The 12,722-nt window shown below is 34.9% G+C and overlaps 1 protein-coding gene across 3 annotated transcripts in view; it reads left to right on the top strand.

Annotated features, from left to right (window-relative positions):
- Positions 1–12,722, top strand: part of plekhg5b (pleckstrin homology domain containing, family G (with RhoGef domain) member 5b) — a 90,694-nt gene that overhangs the window by 40,762 nt on the left and 37,210 nt on the right. Inside the window, exon 1 of one of the 3 annotated variants that reach the window (XM_058763145.1) lies at positions 8,504–8,564. The exons of the other annotated variants lie outside the window; for them this stretch is intronic. The gene's annotated coding sequence lies outside the window, so the exon portion shown is untranslated. Of the gene's footprint in view, positions 1–8,503; positions 8,565–12,722 lie in introns of those variants that run through there. 3 annotated transcript variants of the gene reach the window in all.

Here is a 12,722-nt window from a genome sequence, read left to right as displayed (position 1 = left end):
AATCAAGTCCAATCAGTATAATCAAACACAGCTGGACTCAAATGAAGGTGTAGAACCATCTCAAGGATGATCAGAAGAAATGGACAGCACCTGAGTTAAATATATCAGTGTCACAGCAAAGGGTCTGAATACTTAGGACCATGTGATATTTCAGTTTTTCTTTTTTAATAAATCTGCAAAAATGTCAACAATTCTGTGTTTTTGTGTCAATATGGGGTGCTGTGTGTGATGAAAAAAATGAACTTAAATGATTTTAGCAAATGGCTGCAATATAACAAAGAGTGAAAAATTTAAGGGGGTCTGAATACTTTCCGTGTGTGTGTGTGTGTGTGTGTGTGTGTGTGTGTGGATATATAGAGAGAGATAGAGAGAGATAGAGAGAGATATATATTAGATGTAGAAACTTAATTTCCTGTAAAGCTGCTTTGCAGCGATTGTATCGTAAAAAGCGCTATACAAATAAACTTGAATTGAATGAATTAGACTGATTCACAACTAAGTTATCAACTTGCAGACTTTTTCAGAAAAAAAATTCAAATAAATATATTGTATGAATTAAAAAAAATAGTGATTTTAAATGTTTTTTTTTTATTCAACATTTGACTGTTTACAAATTTAATTGCTCATGATTGGAATTGATTCAATTCTAAAGATTGAATCAACTAAATGACTCCGATATTTTCAGTAAATTAAGAGCTAATTTTGGTCTGTTTGTTCCAAAAATACTTCGTATAGCTTGTTTGTTTTGAATTGGGTCTTTGTAATGGTCTGTTTGATCCACAAAAATGATTCGCTCATGAATCGGATTGATTCAGTTGTCAAGTTCAATGTACAGAGTAAAGACTCGAATAGTCTCAGTAAAAAAAAAACTATAAAAATATACAGGTGCATCTCAATAAATTAGACTGTCGTGGAAAAGTTCACTTATTTCAGTAATTCAACTCCAATTGTGAAACACGTGTATTAAATAAATCCAGTGCACACAGACTGAAGTAGTTTAAGTCTTTGGTTCTTTTAATTGTGATGATTTTGACTCTCATTTAACAAAAACCCACCAATTCACTATCTCAACAAATCAGAATACTTCATAAGACCAATAAAAAAAAAAAAAAAAACATTTTTAGTGAATTGTTGGCCTTCTGGAAAGTATGTTCATTTACTGTATATGTACTCAATACTTGGTAGGGGCTCCTTTTGCTTTAATTACTGCCTCAATTCGGCGTGGCATGGAGGTGATCAGTTTGTGGCACTGCTGAGGTGGTATGGAAGCCCAGGTTTCTTTGACAGTGGCCTTCAGCTCATCTGAATTTTTTGGTCTCTTGTTTCTCATTTTCCTCTTGACAATACCAGATTCTCTATGAGGTTCAGGTCTGGTGAGTTTGCTGGCCAGTCAAGCACACCAACACCATGGTCATTTAACCAACTTTTGGTGCTTTTGGCAGTGTGGGCAGGTGCCAAACCCTGCTGGAAAATGAAATCAGCATCTTTAAAAAGCTGGTCAGCAGAAGGAAGCATGAAGTGCTCCAAAATTTCTTGGTAAACGGGTGCAGTGACTTTGGTTTTCAAAAAACACAATGGACCAACACCAGCAGATGACATTGCACCCCAAATCATCACAGACTGTGGAAACTTAACACTGGACTTCAAGCAACTTGGGCTATGAGCTTCTCCACCCTTCCTCCAGACTCTAGGACCTTGGTTTCCAAATAAAATACAAAACTTGCTCTCATCTGAAAAGAGGACTTTGGACCACTGGGCAACAGTCCAGTTCTTCTTCTCCTTAGCCCAGGTAAGACACCTCTGACATTGTCTGTGGTTCAGGAGTGGCTTAACAAGAGGAATACGACAACTGTAGCCAAATTCCTCGACACGTCTGTGTGTGGTGGCTCTTGATGCCTTGACCCCAGCCTCAGTCCATTCCTTGTGAATTCACCCAAATTCTTGAATCGATTTTGCTTGACAATCCTCATAAGGCTGCGGTTCTCTTGGTTGGTTGTGCATCTTTTTCCTTCCACTCAACTTTCTGTTAGCATGCTTGGATACAGCACTCTGTGAACAGCCAGCTTCTTTGGCAATGAATGTTTGTGGCTTACCCTCCTTGTGAAGGGTGTCAATGATTTTCTTCTGTACAACTTTCAGATCAGCAGTCTTCCCCATGATTGTGTAGCCTAGTGAACCAAACTGAGAGACCATTTTGAAGGCTCAGGAAACCTTTTCATCTTTTCAAATCATCACAATTAAAAGAACCAAAGACTTAAACTACTTCAGTCTGTGTGCATTAAATTTATTTAATACACGAGTTTCACAATTTGAGTTGAATTACTGAAATGAACTTTTCCACGACATTCTAATTTATTGAGGTGCACCTGTAGTTCATTATCATTATTATATATTTATATATAAATATAAAAAGTTTGTGAATTTTGATTTGGATATTTTTAATAATTAGTTTGATCCAGGTCACAAAAATGTCACAATTTTTCTCATGAATTGGACTGATTCATTTCTCAAGCTCATACAAATCTTTTAATGTTGCCTCATTACTATTGTCTTAAATTTCTACTTTTGTGTAAAAAAAGAAAATCTGACATAATGACGGGAGAGAAAATGACACATTTATATTGTAAGTGAGTTTTAGACATGGTTTTCCACATCCAGCTCGTTTGATATTAATTCATAAAGGTCAAATTTTGCACATTATTACTTAAAAACAAATTGTAAGTAGCATATTGGAAGGTGTAACAGGTCTTTGTGGCAGCGTATGGTTTTGCACTCTTCAGTGTGTGTTTTCTGTCATCGGTGTCTGAATTGTAAGATGTGTGCCCAGGTCGTAGTTGAATTTTTTTCCCCACAGATTGTTATGCCATTAAATAACCACCGAAAGCATAAATTCAGCTTGAATGGACAAGGTAATGGCTCATATATGAAATGAGCGGTTTCCTTCGTGCAGGAATGGGAGGATTGCTTCACTGTTGCGTAATGGTCATTGACCGCTCACCATTGGAGCGTCTGCTGGCATTAATGCCGGTGTGATGGAGAGGATGTGGCATGGGTACGAAAATCTGCCCGTCAGAGGAAGATAATGGCTTTTCAATGCAGAATGCATGGGGTGTCTTTAGAGCGCTGCATGATAATGTTGTTCATCAGTCACGGAAACCACACAGGAGCCTTTTCGTTCATCGGTTGGCCTATGGCATCAGTGGATTTGATATTGTAAATGATGAAGCCACATGGATAAATGGCCAAGTAAGGTCTGACACATATTTTAATCAATGTGTTTATCAACCGCTGCGTCACAATTATAATAGTTCCAGATAATACATAATGCCTGGTTTTAGTGTGAGGTGTTTTCTGGGCGCGTTTGTGCACCTTCTTGGGAAAAAGCTGTTGTGTAATGTTTGTTTCTTAGGAATGGACATTTAAATCCTGCCTGCATTCTGCAAGATGAGTAGTTGTTTCTCTGGTGCTGATGGAGTGAATCAGCTCTGAGATTTTTACAAGAAAACCTGAAAAACAAACACTATTAGTATGAGACAGAAACGTGACCTACAAATTAGCAGAGACTTGAACTTTGGTCATACTTTGCATTTGCTATAAAATGCATTTAGGTTCCTTGAACATATCCAAAATTAGCACTTACCATACACTTGTTTTCTTTGAGTTACTGCAAGATTTTCAGTATATAATGAACTCATTTCAGTCTATTTGTCTCACAAATTTATATTGAGACTTTTGAAATTTTGTGAATAAATATATATATATATATATATATATAATATTATTTATTTATTTATTTATTTATTTTTTTTTTTGGAGTTGGATGTTCAATGAATCATTTGAATCTGACTGATTCAGTTCTCAAGATTAACTTGCTCACTGACTCAGATTTTCAGTAAATAACGGACTCATTTTGGTCTATCTCACAAATTACTTTTGTGAGACTTTTTACTGTCGTATTACTTTTAAAATTTTTGTAAATTATGGTAACACTTTTCTTAAATCCTTTATGTATAATGCATTACAAAGGGTTGTTAAAGTGTATTTATTATTATTCATAATATGCATTGTACTACATTGTCTTGTCGTAAATAATTAGAACCGAATTTAAAATGCATAGTGTAACAATGAATTGACAAGTGTTATGTTTTAACTGTTCTTATAATTAATTGTACAATCTCATGCATAATTACAAGGTGCATTACAAGGCATAATTAATGCAGTAAAACTTGTTTTGTTTATACGTGTTGTTGTTGTTTTTTTCCAGTTGGATCTGTTCAATGAATCACTTGACCCTGTTCACAAAAAAATGATTTGCTCATGATTTGGTCAAACTTTGCATTTGTTGCACAAACTTGCACAAAAACTTGGATTGTTTTTTGTTTTTTCCTTTCTATTTATCAAATAGTTTTGGGGGAAAAAAATGTATCAGTTTCCACAAAAACATTAAGCGACTGTTTTCAACATTGATAACAAGGAATTCGATTTGTCAAGCTAAAATCACTGGTAGACCTTGAAATAAGATATTCTGACGATCATGGCGATGGAACAGTCACGACACACGAGCAGGAAGGGTCTGCGTCCTTGTGTTACGACAAAAATGGCTATATTGTGTCAGATGGGCGTCAGCTGTGTTGAAGCACTTGTGCTGCATCTTCCCGATTGCTTTGCCCGGAGCACCTGATCCCCTCAGGTAATTGTGTTGCTGCTGTCTGCCTCTTTAAATATAGACTCTTTTAATTGAGGTAGACAGCAGGGGGTTCTGGAGGATGGGACGCTATTCCCCAGACACACACACACACACACACACACACACCGTCTCTCACGTAGGAAGCTAATTGTAGAGGACTTAAGAGAAGCTCAGCGTGGTTTACTTCGAATGCCAGAGGAATGGTGAGTTTTGTTTAGGAAGCTCTGGAACGTCAGATCTAGACTAGTTAGAGAGTGTCTTTGGTAGAGATGGACTCGTTATGACTCATGTGGACTAGTACGTCAAGTATATTTTACGCCCTAAATATCTTATCCTGGAAATACAATGCTGATGCAATTTACAAAGCAGAACAAACAAAGCCTCCCTTTCAGAGCGTGTTTTGCTGAGGGTGTGGCGTTTTATGTAGTATTGTGGTAAATCTTTGTAAACTAGCGTTGTGCAGTCATCTGTTTGGGGTTCATTAGGATTTACTCATATGTTTGACTGACAAGCCTTATGTGACATGATCAGCTCTGCGGTGGTTTTGAAACATTGCTTGTTTGAGCATCTCAACCGGCTCAATACAGAAATGCTGGCACCACCAATGATGCCAGTTTGGGACGATCTGTTTTTCTGACCAATGTCAGATGAGAGTGGAGAGGTTGGTGTTAGTTATTACAATTTTATTAAAATATTAAAAATAATTATTTTTGCAATTGCGTTTGGTGTCAGTAGTGGTGGAAAAATTTATTTTATTTGTTGTATTTTTATATATATATATATATATATATATATATATATATATATATATATAATATAATATATTATTTTATTTTTTTATATTTGTTATATTAAATTTATTATGTTTGGTAACAGTTTATAATAACTTTAATCTAAAAAGTCTTTGAAAGTTTAAGAAACTTGTTCAGGGTCCAAAACATCCAGATTAAGGGGAAAAAAAACTTGCAGAAAATTTTCTTAATTTCATGAAGTCATTATAAAATTAACCATGCAAAAATTTAATTTAATTTAATATTTAATTTTATTTATTATTTTATTCATGATAATGCCAATGCAAAAATGTAATTTAATATTTAATTTAATAAGTCTCACATGACATTTTTGACCTTGAAACATTTGACCTTTTTAACTAGGTTCCAAAATGAACACTTACCAAAATCTGAAGGCAAATATTTATTTATTTTATTTATTTATATATTTATTTAGAAAATGCTGAAATGAGATTGAATAAAATGTATTTTACTTTTTATTTGACATTTCTTTCTAACTCATTCTTTTCTAACTAATTAGCCAAGGTCCAAATACAAGTAAAATAGCCTTTTTCCTTTTTTGAACTGACAAGCATTAAAACCAGTTTTTCCTGTAATTAGCAATTGTGCAAATAAAATGAATTCTGTTAAACATCATATGTATTGTTTAATCTACAGCCAGATGGCCATCTAAACAGAATTCACCCCGACAGCATGATCAGGGGTATTGTATCAGCCTGAAGGGGCTAATTTTGTGATAATGTCCATCTGCCTGTGATTTGCCCCACTTGTAATGCAGCTACTTACTAAATAAAATAAAAAAAGAAAGGCCCATGAAATGGTTTTAGTTAAAAATATTTATATTACATAAGAAACAAGATACCAGCACAGCTATGTGGCAAATAAAGGATAATCATCCACCCTAATAAGTCATTATATTCAATTATATGACCACAGAATGCTACGACTGACCAGTCAGAATGCATTATTTCAGAGTTGCTCATGAGAATGTATTTTATAATGTGTCATCAGTATGCACTATCGTTTTTAGGCTTCCTCCTTTCCCTTTTTAGCACTTTTGCCAGATTATCGTCATCTCCCCTCCTCAAGAATCCATTAAAGCGGTTCATGTGAACTGATTAACAGATAAGCTTCATCTGAAGACGAAGCAGTGTATGTGCATTGTGTGTTTTTTCGTAAACACACCCCAGGTCTTCAGTCCCGACTGACAACAAGATTATATCTGATGTCTTCCTTCCTTATAGAGACGCCAGCAGTTAAATGGTCCCACAAACACCTTCAGGGGCTAAACTGCGCCCACGTTGGAAGAAACGACACCAGGGGTAGAAGCATTCACCTTGTATAACTCACACGCACATACACACACCAGCTTACGGAGTTATTAGATTGAAAGCAGCCCGGTTCAACAAATCCTGCCAGACTGCAGGAGGACGCTGCAGTGTGCTCTGGAGGGAGAACAGGACAGCGGTTTGACGCACACAGGTGTAGAGCATCATGCACACATGCAAACACGCATGCGACTGTGACCGGCTGGCGGTGAGTGCATCTAAAGGCATGCCGGAGAGCCATTCCTTCTAATCATTTGGATGTTTTTTTTAACATTTGGCCATTTTATTTTTCTTGGTTATCATGTTGCATGAGTAATCTTTATGTTGGCATTGACGGTGCATGAGCGTACAGAAATTTCAGGAGAAAATTGCATGGATTTTTGGATCGTGATGAGTAGTGGGAAGAGTTTAAACATGTTAAAGTAGTGGGGTGAGCGTGCAGGTCTGGACTGGGGTAGGACGGCTATGTTCACTCTTTTTCCTTTTCTTTTCCCAATCCCAAGCTCTGCTTTTGTGCACTTCAAAAATTAATCTTACAAAAAATATTGTAATACAATAGTACAGATTTTTTTTTTTTTTTTTTTCTGGACCTATAACATGGTATTCTTCCATGTACTATGTGAATAACATGGTATATGATTATGGTAGTCATTAAGCACCATGGTATTACTATGATTTATCGGACATGTACCATGGTGAAATAATTGTGTTCTTTTGAATTGTTTTTTTGCGTTGAGAAATTAATTTTGTTGCAATAAGTATTTCCGATATGTGACCCTGGACCACAAAACATAAGTCATAAGTAGCACGGGTATATTGTACCAAAAATACATATTAAAACTTAATTTTTGATTAGCAATATGCATTGCTAAGGACTTCATTTGGACAACTTTAAAAGCGATATAAAAATACAACTATCTTACCATATATATTCTCATTGTGTTATATATATTGGTTAAATTGTGAGGTTTGTATACATAAAGTTAGTATTAGTTGTATGGCTTATAATGTTTGATTTACATGTATAATTATATTACTGTAATTAATAGAGCAAAAATTACTGTATTAACGTAATGACAATGGCCAAAAAAAATCTCAAGATTAAATCCTCCAGGTGCATTATGGTAATGAAGCTTTAGGGAGAAAATCTCCTTAATTGTCATGATAATGTCAATGCTAAAACATTCTTTATGCTGTGTTGGTTTCATTTTATTTTTAATAATTTTCAATTTTTTTTAATTTTTTTTAAATTTAATTTTGCATTTTAACTGTTATTTTAACTGTTTATAATAACTTAAATTATTTTAAAAAATTAAGCATGTTGTAGTTTTAAACAGATCTGTAGTTCATATACATTGATTTATATTTATATGTGAATATATTTTCATACATTCACGTGAAATTGTGACCTTTCGAACAATTTTCACACTGTGTATTTATTTATTTTAGTTTTAGTTTGAATATTTTTAGCTAAAATATGACCTTGGCCTTGTAAAATTTAGCTCTCTCCTGTCATTTTCAGCTCAGAGAGAACACTAACTTTGAATGCAGCGTTGCTTCTCCTTTCACTTCCTTCTAGATACACACTCTCTCTCTCTCTCCTTCTCTTTCTCTCCCCCTCCCTCTTTGCTGTATGTCAATTCCTCCTCCTATTCCTCCCCTAAAGCTATGGATAGCAGCGTTGCGTCACAGAGTGGAGCTTGAGACGGCTCTCTCAGCGCACTTGACAGAGTTTGAGTTGAATGCGCGCAGCTGCTGGTGAGTTTTCGCTTCTGTCTTCACTACATATGTCTCTGGTTACCCAGCAGATGGCTAGACGTTATGCCTCCTAGGTTTTTTCCTTCTTAAAAGTCTATTTTATGTCATTTACATTATTAATGTTGAACGATTTAACTTTCAGCTATAATTTCAAAGCATGTTTAACAAAGTTTATACATGTTGAACTATGCAAGTCATTGTCTCTAATTGGGTTTAAGTTTGTGAAAATTGTGGTTTCATTTTGTTTTTATAGCAAAGTACGAAATACTGTTTGCTAAAGTTTTTCATGGTGGAACGTTAATTTAGAAACCAGTTTCAAAAGCACATAGTAATTCTTATTCTTGCTCACTTCTGTAATAATGGTGGCTGTTTTCCAGGTGTGTGTGGGTGTGTACATGTACATTTGCTTTTGCTGATGCTACATGTTGAAACACACACTGAGAGGAATGTTTCTTGCGAAAAAGTAAAGTTAGTTGGTCTCCTTTGGCATGGATGGACTTGTCCTTTTGGTCATTCTTAGTTCATTTTTCTTGAGCTCTTCCAAGTCTAAACGGCAACCAAGTGTTTTTATTTCAAATTGATTTAATGAACATCTGCATTACAAGATGTCTAGCTTTGTTTAGGGCACTGAAACATGGGAAAACTACTGGTAGAAAGCAATTCAGAGATGAGAGAACTTGGTAGAATAGCCTTTATTTAATGGACATGAGTTGGCAAACTCTATTTCCCTGGAGTGAACTTTGCTTTTGGAGGGAAGTGATTGTTTAGTGGCTTGTATGTGAAACACAGGTTTAAACTCAGGATTAGTCACTCAAGGAAGTTTTGGTCCTTCCATGGTGACCAAATAGGCCTTTTGATGTTCTCTGTATGTAAGCATGGAAATCCCACATCTCTCCTCAGACATTTGTCATCAGCTTCTGTGAATAGGCTGGTCTTCTCAGACTCAGACTGTTTGTGGCTGGTCTACTGTGATCTGTGATTGGCTAAAACCATGACATGCCAAGAAGTTTGTCTGAATGTGTGCTTTTGGTTTCACCTGCTTGACTGTTGAAACTGCAGGTTAATTCTAGAAAGTTTTAACCAAAATTCATCTTCTAAAGTGAGGGATCGATCACTGGGGGCCTCCGTAATTGTTTTGGTAAGACAAAGTTCTTTATTGGCATCTATGGTTCCATGAAGAATCTCTAGCATCCATGGAACATTTCGAAGGGTTATTTAAAGTGGAAAAAGGTACTTTAAATTATTAAAATATTCTAGATAAAAATGGTTCTTTTGGAACCCAAAATGGTTCTTCTAAGACATCACTGTGAAACATCCCTTTTGGAAATTCTATTTGTAAGAGGAGTTTCTAAGAATATCACCTGAAAATGACAATTCTGGCATCATTTACCTTTACCATCAAACCTGTGTGACTTTCTACTGTGGAATTCTGCGTAATACATTTTGATGAATATCCGACAAAAAAAAGGATTTAGGCCTAAATTTGAATTGAATTGCATGTAAAATTTTCATTCATTTGGATTACAACGTTTTAACACAAACTGACTAATAAATTTAATGTGATGCATGTTTGTCAGTCATACATAAAGGAAGAAAAACAGGTCGGATTTCTGTAAACGCAGCTAGCCGTATTTTAATGATTGTCATTTGATGTTTTTAATATGATTATTTAAATAAACTCAGATAGACGCAAATAGTTTATAATAAACTGTCATGATTTTTCAGGTGCAGGAATCTTACAGATTTCTAAGTATGACTGATAAGTTTATTCGTTTGTGTTAAAACTGTGTAATCCAAATTGGTGGAAGTTCAAATACACAAATCTTAAATTTAGGCCTAATTATTGTTTTGAGTGGATGATTTTTGTTCATAAAATCAATGCATTTTGTGACCAGTGCTTGTCTAACTTAAAAGTAGTCCATATGACAGTTTTCTGCTGGCTGCAAGTCTTTGGTTTTTGCATGTGTCATAATTATGCAGAAGCAGCTAAGTCTTGGTAAATCTAGACTGTGGCCACTGTATTCTGACACATGCATGTAGACCACTTTTGTGGTAATGCGCTCTTTCCTCTTAATTGTTCCGGATGTCCACTGACCCAAGACTCTGACCCGTCAGTCACTAGCCCCGGTCTGCATACTTCTGTGACGACTTGTATGCTGGTAATTTCCTTGCCTTAGACCCGTTTCATCTCTTGTAGAGACATAAGAATGTCTTTTGTCTTTGTTTGGAATAGAATACTAGCTTACTGCATACTGCACAGTATGTAATGTATCTAAAACAGTCCCGATTATGTAAACCTTAGTATAATTATCACTTTGCAGGCTTAATTCAGCCGGTAGTGTCCAGCTATCAATGTTTTGCAGGTTTGTGTAAATTTATGGCATTTCGATTGGGGGTCCCTTATAGTAATAATCTTGAATGATAGTGTCTTATTATTTATTTGATTTAAAAATGTCATTAATATTTTTTTATTATATATTATTCCAAAATAGCTGCTTTCTATTGGAATAGGTTTTAAAATGTAATTTATTCCTGTGAAAGTAAAGCTGAATTTTCAGCATCTTCAGTGTCACATGATCCTTCAGAAATCATTCTAATATGCTGATTTGCTGCTTAAGAAACATTTCTTCTTATCAGTGTTAAAAAGTTGTGCTGCCTGATATTTTTGTGGAAACAGTTTTGCAAGTTTTAGAATGAAAGTTCAAAAGAACAGAATTTCTTTGAAATTCAATTTTGTTCAATTTTTTACAATCATTTTTCCTCATTTTAGTGTGTGCTTGCTGCTAAATAAGGATTGTATGCTATTCCGAATATAGCCATAGACACAGATTCTCTGTGGATTAGTTTTAGGTTCTTCTGGTGCTGTTGGATCATTTTTACGTACATGAAAGTTCTGGAAAAGTTCGCCTGTAGCCAGTTTTCATATTTTGGTTTGGAGGTATAAGAGATTATGTGAGAAGTTTTGGAGTGGATAAAATTATTCTTTTATGATAATAAAGGCTAAGCTAAAAACCATATGGACTCACAGCTTGTTCAAAAGAATTGCAATAATGTGGCTTTCTGTTTTTAGCCCCAGTTTAAGAGAACTCTAGGAAAACAAAGTATGGTGAACCAAACTAATATAACGCCGCCTTGGTTTGCGTAAATGCCTTTTTTATTTTTTAATTCATCTTCTTTTAATGTGTACTTTATGGGCCAGACGCTTGTCTTGGAGTCAACGGTTGTGGCAAGTATGGCAGTTCTCCATCCAGAGCAGTCTGGTACTGAAAAGCCAATGCAAACTGCAATGGCTCTGATTTAGTTTCCTTCAACGGTCGTGTTTTTCTCTAAACACACAGATCCAGAGAAGTCGAAAGATGTTTGGCTGTGGCTTCAGTTGCGTAATTACTCATTCATGTAATTGCTTAACCACATCATGTGTCTGGGTGTAGTTTGTAAACCAAACAACTTGTAACATAAGACATTTGCCGTTATTCATTTTACATTTTTTATTTTAAATCTTTTTTTTTGGTTTATAATTTTGTTTGCTTTTTAGAATGTTTTTGTTGCGTTTATTTTTCTTATCTTTTTAAATATATAATTATCTAACAGTGCTGTAAGTTTTTTAATACAAAGCAATATTTGCATAAATATATAAGACACAAAAATGTATGTAAAAAATATTATATATATATACTACCATTCAGAAGTTTGGACCACTTAAGATTTTTTGTTTGTTTATTTTTTGTTTATTTTATTATCATAATAATGCCTATGCGACACAAGTTTTCATGATTATTTTTATGGAAAATTTTGGCTATGCTTCATTTAAGTTCACACCCAGCTCTGTTTTGTGATGACATGCTCATATTATATAAATGGAAGAAAAATCGGAGTCTTAAAGTCTTCTAACAGTTGTAGCAGAACTCTTACTCACTTCTCAAAATGGTTAATTAATGTAGTTAACTGTGTTTGTTTTAGCAAGTGTAGCTTGACTGATAACTGCGTTTGGGTTTAACTCGAGAAGGATGTGAATCAGCGTTATATGAGTCTGTATGTTTGGGTCTGTTGTGTTTAAATGGCAGCGTGTCTGTGTTTATAGACGTCACCAGCGTCAGACGGGAATTTCAGTTTCGTGAGTGTGAATCAAGACATTTAAGGCCGTTTAGTGATTCACAT

The sequence above is a fragment of the Onychostoma macrolepis genome, chromosome 23 (assembly GCF_012432095.1).
Source record: "Onychostoma macrolepis isolate SWU-2019 chromosome 23, ASM1243209v1, whole genome shotgun sequence".
Lineage (NCBI taxonomy): Eukaryota > Metazoa > Chordata > Actinopteri > Cypriniformes > Cyprinidae > Onychostoma > Onychostoma macrolepis.
This window is presented reverse-complemented; position numbering and strand designations above follow the sequence as displayed.